Genomic DNA, 8,545 nt, shown 5'->3' with positions numbered 1-8,545 from the left:
TCATAACGTCAACACTGTCAACACATTCAGTTCATTTTTTTTTAACTAAAATTTGAGCCATAACTTACACATTGCACTCGGACAAAGTTTGCTAACAAGATAGGCATCTTTTTTTTAAAGCAACATTCACATTTAGGGAAATAGTTTTCCACCGTCTGATAACATCATATCCCCACTCTCACTCTCACTCTTGGACACACTGATCAGATTGACTCAGCATTTGAGTCGTGTGTGTGTGTGTGTGTGTGTGTGTGGGTGTGTGTGTGTGAGTGTGTGTGTGTGTGTGTGTGTGTGTGTGTGTGTGTGTGTGTGTGTGTGTGTGTGTGTGTGTGTGTGTGTGTGTGTGTGTGTGTGTGTGTGTGTGTGTGTGTGTGTGTGTGTGTGTGTGTGTGTGTGTGTGTGTGTGTGTGTGTGTGTGTGTCCACACACAAAGCTCTATTCATGGCTGGCTGGAGCACGCACATCAGAGGGCAGGAAAGGCCCGGCTCCATAAACAAAGAGGCCAAACAGATCACACTGGCATCTTCTCAGAGCATGAGCGTGCAACTATACAAAGCGTGGGGGTCATCATATCAGCAGCAGCTGCACACTTAGTGCATATATTTTGATAAAAACACACACACAATGGTCATAGAAGAAGTAATTCATAACTCAGTGAATAACATGAATGCTGTTACTCTTTCCAACATGGATGCTTTGTGTCTGTAGTAGGCAAAGTGAGTGAGAGTAGTGGTGGCATCCTCCACCTCCACTGCAAGCCACACATCATTTATGCAAAGGAAGTCTCTAAGATTAGCAGATCCAGGATCAGAGCTCCCTTTGACAGGTCAGTGTAGTGAGTTAAAGGGGAAATATCCTGCTTGGGTTCATAATCATATTTAGTGTCTCTCCTGTGACATGTCTCCATGCTTTAATGTTCAAAAAGCTCTTTATTTTTCTCATACTGCCTGTGCTGCAGCACCTCTTTTCACCCTCTGTCTAAAACCAGAGCCCAGTCTGCCCTGATTGGTTAGCTGGCCGGCTCTGTTTTGATTTGTCAACCACTTATGCAGCGCGTGGCACGGTTTAAGCGTGTCGTGCTATACAGCGCGTGGCACGGTTTAAGCGTGTCGTGCCAAACCCGGCCCGTTTTTTGTTGCACTTCCTCTAGGCGTAGTTCCGGCTAACCAGTACTTTTTCACAGTTTTTTGGCTTTCCAAAATCGAGGTTCTTTCCGGGCCAACAACCGGGCTGAGTATGCTAAACTAGTGAGAGAATCGCTGGCAACTACAACAAAATGAACATATTTTACCGTGATTTAATTGTAATACACGTTTCAAAATGGTGCCGAAGTAACAACATACTGATACCGGTTAGTAAAAACCATGAATTAATGCTTTGACGAGTCTGCAGACAGACGGCAGGCGAAACACCTTTTAAAATGCGTGTTTTCTGAATGGAGATCGGCTAAGCTAACGTATGCTCCGACCGTCCACACTCACAACAACTGCCTATACAGACATAAATAAACCAGCGACTGTATTCTCCATGACACAGACAGTCTGTGGTTTGTATTTGTTTAACTTTTGTCTAGTTTCTGAACAGATATGAGGAGCTCTGAGCTCTGAGGGCAAACAGCTAACAACGGCTGATGTTGGTTTTGTGTTTCGCATTGAAGATGACGTCACGGCTCTGCCTACACTGCGTTACTATAGTTACTACCCCAGTTCCTAAACTGTAATGGAAACGCAGCTAAAAGTGAGCCTGGCCTACCAAGGCCTAACTATACCGTACTAAACCGTGCAAGGCCCTGCAGTGGAAATGCGCCATTAGAGATGTCCTGCCCCTTAGCCTATCACGTACAATATGTTGGAGCGCTGGCCAATAGAAGTCTGAGTGTTAAATAGTGATGTCAAAGTGGAAGTAATAAAGCAGTCCAATGGAGGCATTTCATGCAAAAAAACGGGATTTTTTTTTGCCTTTGCAGACCATTCACATGCACCAAAAACTATATAACACACGACTACAGGAAGCTGAAAACACAAAAAAATTGAGAATGGAGACTGTGAACATGTCCCAGTAGAGGCACAGAAGACAAATATGAACCTGAAAATGAACATGATGGGCCCCTTTAAAATAACTTTTTTTTTGCATTTTGAGCACCACAAAACCAAGTGCCGTTTAGTCCCATTATATTAAGGAGAAGGCAGACATGTTACGGACGATATCTCCAACACACTTATGCCATAACAATCTAGATTGATAAATAGCACGACAGGCAAAAGGACAATTAATGTTTATGATTCTACTTTGAACTGCCCCTTTAAGATTGACATGAAACCAAATCAGAAGTAATTGTTTTTCCACACAATTAAATAATATCCATAAATGTTCACCTCCACAACCATGGTGTTTAATTCAGTGAGTCTCTTTCGCTTCCCTTCATGTTAGCAGTTCTGCAAAGGGAAAGTAATCCGACCCTGAAATGTAATCTAATCACTGGTAATCTCTTGCCGTCTCGTTCTCTGTTGCAATGTAGGTAAATCCAATCTGCACACAGAACATCTTCAAATAAATCACATTTCAGTGTAATGTCAGCTCCAGAATCACGCAGTAATAAAATCCCCACTTTTTCTGATGTATGTCTGCTTGTTGTTGTTGTGCAACACCACATTTGTATTTACAAAACTGGATTTTAACATGAGTACACAGTACAAATCTCTGGACTGCAAGAAATGTAAGCCTTGTCAAAAAAAGGTATTGAACTATCAACAGCTTCCAGTCCACATAAACAGTCTTTGTATCGCTGATATGTTTACTGAACTTTTAGAAGCAGATTTTTTTTTGCTCATCTGGCAAAGCTGGTGTAACGCTGCCTTCAGGTCCAGTCAGAAATATGGAATCTCAAGAGGCATCTAAAGATTAAAATGTTAACAGGTGCAATATTTTAAGTGATCTTTACAAGCCCACTCTACACCTAAATGCAACAGGATTGAACCCTTAAGTATAAGGCACATTTTCAGGTTCATATTCATATTTTTGGTTGGTACTTGTCTTTGCCTTTGTTGAAAAAGAGTTGATTTTAAATTTGGATTTGGAAACACATTTGCAGAATAAGTTCTGATGTAGCGAACTCCTCACATGGCTGATCTTTTTATTCTGCTTGTTTTGAACCCCTCCACTTCATTAGTGCTGTTCAGTCTGTTAGTAAGTTCTGCAGCAGCTGCTCTTACCAAGGATGTGTTGCATGCAGTATTCAAACAAATTGTGACATACTACTTCATCACAACCCTTAACCTTGACCCTCTGGCTCATATATCTTCTGTGTAAAGGATCAGTCTGGTCAGAATAGCTAGAAAAGCATGCTGCCTTTCATACTGCAAAATGCAACCGGATGCATTCAGACACCCTGGTATTCTTGGTATGCTGCATAGGACACACTGTATTGGGACTTACTTACAGTATTAAAAACCATATGTGCAGTGCTTTTACAGATCTAGTGTGTGTGTGTGTGTGTGTGTGTGTGTGTGTGTGTGTGTGTGTGTGTGTGTGTGTGTGTGTGTGTGTGTGTGTGTGTGTGTGTGTGTGTGTGTGTGTGTGGAAGTGCATACTGTATCGCCTCATTTTCAGCTATCTTTCCCAGCAGATGGACGCCTCCATTGTTGCAAATGTAAAATCATCACACACACACACACACACACACACACACACACACACACACACACACACACACACACACACACCATCTCTCATTCTCTTGATCTCCTGAATATGCATCTCTTAGAGACCCTGATATGTGAGAGTGGAGCAGTGATTGTGATGACACCACATCTCATCTATTCACACACACACACACACACACACACACACACACACACACACACACACACACACACACACACACACACACACACACACACACACACACACACACACACACAGACACACACACACACACACACACACACACACACACACACACACACCATCTCTCATTCTCTTGATCTCCTGAATATGCATCTCTTAGAGACCCTGATATGTGAGAGTGGAGCAGTGATTGTGATGACACCACATCTCATCTATTCACACACACACACACACACACACACACACACACACACACACACACACACACACACACACACACACACACACACACACACACACACACACATACACACACACACACACACACACACACACACACACACACACACATACACACATACACACAGTCTCACGCTGCTGGTCAAAGAGAAGAGAGGGAAGCTATCTTTGTTCACAAGTTCGGCTTCGAGGATGGTTGCCATGGATACCAGGCCCTCAAATCTGTCGGCTGATGAAAAGCAGTCGGTCTGCTGCAGCACACACACACACACACACACACACACACACACACACACACACACACACACACACACACACACACACAGACACACACACACACACACACACACACAGACATACTGACACACTCCCATCATCTGCAGACAGCGCAGCAATGCAGCAGTGCGGCGTCAGACGACTCAAAGCTGGCCAATCAGCAACCTCTGCTAACACACACCTCTGAGCTGCAACCAATCAGAGCGCTTAATCCCGACGCTGCATTACAATGTCCACCAATCAGGAGACAGCAATCCAGATGTGTCTGGACAATATTGGCCTGATCATGAGCATTTTTTATTAAAGAAAAGACCAGGATTTTATTTTAGAAGATTACATCTGAATCTGATAATTACTTTCCTCATTCTTCTCATTTGTCTGCAGCTGTTGACATGTAGTTGTTGCATGACTCACACACACTTAAGTCAATAAAGACGCATGCAAAAAAGACAATAAAGTGGAAACACCGGTCCAGGAAGTTAAGGATATGAAGAGAGGAAGAGGGAATAATGTGAATATGTACTGACTGACTGACTGACTGACTGACCTTTTATTCTGTCAGTAATACAAAGTATATGATGATGGTGAGTGGGTCCACTGTGCCCCTGGTGAACCTGTCTTATATTTTAAATCAGATTTAAGCTGAGATGTTCCAGTTGATCCAACAGCAGGTGCTTTGGCTGGTTCAGGGTGGAGATACACGCAGAATAAAAATGAAAAACCTGACAGTCACCTCTCCTGTATTAACCTACTCCACTGTTCATTGAAAGAATAAATGGATGCCATGTTTAGCATCCTCGCGCTCACAGAGTTTATGTCAGTGTGTGTGATGATGGTTAAATTAAATAGGTTTTATCTGCAGGCTTTGGGAAGAACCTGAATACATCTAACGGTAATTTGATCACAAAAGCAACCAGTAAAGTGACAGTGCAGTCAATATGCGTAAAATGAAAAAGAGTAAGCTAAGAAATTAGATATAGAGACAAACACACATAAGCAAAAAATAGAACGACGGAACTGTGTCTGCTCTTCATGTAAACAGCATGTAAACTGTACTTATCTGTAGCCTTTCATTTAGTCTGGGATCCTCAGTCCTGCTTATTGCTTTTATCCGCTTTGGCTTTCTTCTTTCTGAAAGTTAAGAAGGTAGACACTTCATTTGTTAAAAATACTCTCTTCAGATTCAGATTGAACTTTATTGTCTTTGCACACGGCGCAACAAAATGCACTTTGGGGCCAACCAGAGAGTGCACAGTGTAGATAAAGTGCATGAGGTTACAGTATATTCACATATTAGGTTATGGTATCTAAGTTGTGGCATGTGAGAAAGATACAGACGTGTTTTTAAGATAAGATAAGATAGAACTTTATTGATCCCAATTTGGGAAATGTTTGTGTTGCAGCAGCATAAAAATACATGGCATTGTACAATCAAAATTAAAAGACAAGAAATAAACAAGAAAGTAGAAAATATACTTCAGTCAGAAAACTCACGTGTTTCTTAATATGTTTACTTTGCAGTAAATAACGTTTCTGTCAGCTGACACAGATCTCTGAAAGCTTGAAATGTCCTGTCACCGCTGAGTCATCCCTAACGCTGCGGTGTTCATGGTGAGCAGATGACCCAACACTTTTCCACTTATCCCTATAATTAGAGCTGGTGTTTTCCATTGATTGTATTGATCACGGCGGTCTCTTTCCCTCCCCTGTTTGTGTCTCATGTTTCCTCAGAAACAAGAAGAAAGAATTTGGCAGCTGACAACTTATCGTGAGATGTACCTATTGACACCCCTGATGTTTGAATCGGGATTGGAAATGTCTAATAAAATCATTCATTTTAATTAGGCTTTTATTTTGAAAGGATGCTATGTTTCTGTATTGCTGTTTCTCACTTATCTTTTTATAGTGAAAAGTTGTGAGCTCAATGTGTCATTTCTTCTTTTTTTTTAAATCATGTGCTATATTTATTTTCTATTTATTTTCAAAATATACATAATAAGGTATACTTCTCTATAATAAATCTACAATTTACGATTAAAACAAAAAATAATACATATAAATAATAGATACTATACATATTGTGCAAAGTAGTTGCAGTTTTTTTATAATAAGGAGGAATATTTGTTGTATAACTATAACTTGAACCATGTTCAAAATGTAAATACAAATTCAAATAAAAAAACAATACTGGAAAAAGTCTCAATGTCTTATCGGAATGTTCAATGTTCACTGGAACAATGAAAAAAGTGTGAACTGGATATATGAGTGAGTGAAATGTGTGTGCTGATGTCTCGTGCAATCACTAAGGAATGTGTGTGTTTGGTCGTGTGTGCGTGTGTGTGTGTGTGTGTGTGTGTGTGTGTGTGTGTGTGAGTGTGAGTGTGTGTGTGTGTGTGTGAGTGTGTGTGAGTGTGTGTGCGCACAGCTGCAGCCCTACCAAAGGGTCTCTTCTGCACCAACAAAGGGCTGGAAGCTGAAGCCGCTGGGGAAAAACACACACTCCCCTCCTCGCCTCCATTCTCCACACAGCGGCCAGGTCAAAGGGCATGTGTGTGTGTGTGTGTGTGTGTGTGTGTGTGTGTGTGTGTGTGTGTGTGTGTGTGTGTGTGTGTGTGTGTGTGTGTGTGTGTGTGTGTGTGTGTGTGTCTGTTTGTGTGTGTGTGTGTGTGTGTGTGTGTGTGTGTGTGTGTGTGTGTGTGTGTGTGTGTGTGTGTGTGTGTGTGTGTGTGTGTGTGTGTGTGTGTGTGTGTGTGTGTCTGTGTGGGTTTGGGGGTGCCTCCAGTTCCTCCACCCCCTCATTGTCATGGCGACAGCAAAGCAGTTGTGCCAAGATCAGCAGAGCGACTTCATAGCTTCTCCTTCTGTTTAACACATTATGAAGTGTGTGTGAATCTGAGTGTGTGTGTGTGTGTGTGAGTGTGTGTGTGTGTGTGTGTGTGTGTGTGTGTGTGTGTGTGTGTGTGTGTGTGTGTGTGTGTGTGTGTGTGTGTGTGTGTGTGTGTGTGTGTGTGTGTGTGTGTGTGTGTGTGTGTGTGTGTGTGTGTGTGTGTGTAATGATGCCTGGAGCCGACAAAAAGATATAGGTCAGACAGAGAAACAGGGCAGTGAGGCATGGCCTGGAAACTGCAGGTTGTGTGTGTCTGTGTCAGCGTTTGTCTCTGTGTGTGTGTGTGTTTGTAGGTTAGGGTTGTGTGTGTGTTGTGTTTGTGTCTCTGTGTGTGTGTGTGTTCGTGTGTGTGTGTCTGTGATAGCATGAAGTTCAGCTATGTATGCAACTGTCACATCGTCTCATTTTCCACTCCCCCATCCCCCCACTGCAGACACACTGAAAAGAGCCCCTGATTTTCCTCTCAAGGTCACGAGAATGCATCACAGTGTATGTGTGTGTGTGTGTGTGTGTGTGTGTGTGTGTGTGTGTGTGTGTGTGTGTGTGTGTGTGTGTGTGTGTGTGTGTGTGTGTGTGTGTGTGTGTGTGTGTGTGTGTGTGTGTGTGTGTGTGTGTGTGTGTGTGTGTGTGTGTGTGTGTGTGTGTGTGTAATGGCTGGAATTGATTGCAGCGGCTGATTGGAGCCTCCAGCAGGGACTCACAGGGAAACCTGATCAGGATGCCACTAAAAATACCACTTCCTGCCACTCAGTGAGGGCCAGTGACATCACTTCCTGTCCTTATGAATGAACGAACACTGTTAACATGGTCAGAATAAAACCTGTGCTCTGATCTCTGAGGAAGTAAACAGCTGCAGTGTGTTATTAAAACGTATTTCCATCTTGAAAGAAGGAAATGGCTCCATGTGATCCAGAGGAAATGGGCTCACTTTGAAATTTGATTAACTTATTAACAGATAATTTTGTTTTGATAATTGTAGGTATCAAGTAAACACAACATCAGAATGGTGCAGGAATGAGTCCTAAAACCCAGAACTTGGACGGCATCATAATCCAATGGAAAAACCCAATTAGCTTTTTGCAAGGAACTTCTTCCAATGCTAACTTCCCAGTCGGCATACAACAATACTTCACCCCTGCACTTCTCTATATTATAAAACTGTTTTGGGTTTCTACTTCGACTTACTTGTGACTTGCAAAACAAGTAGTAGGTCTGCTTTTTAAAATCTTCTCTATACTTTCTTATTGTAATATATTTAATTGAATACCTTTGTCTCCCTCTTCAAACTAATTATGA

This window comes from Notothenia rossii (genome assembly GCF_949606895.1).
Source record: "Notothenia rossii genome assembly, chromosome: 8".
Classification (NCBI taxonomy): domain Eukaryota; kingdom Metazoa; phylum Chordata; class Actinopteri; order Perciformes; family Nototheniidae; genus Notothenia; species Notothenia rossii.
Note: the sequence above shows the minus strand (reverse complement) of the source record.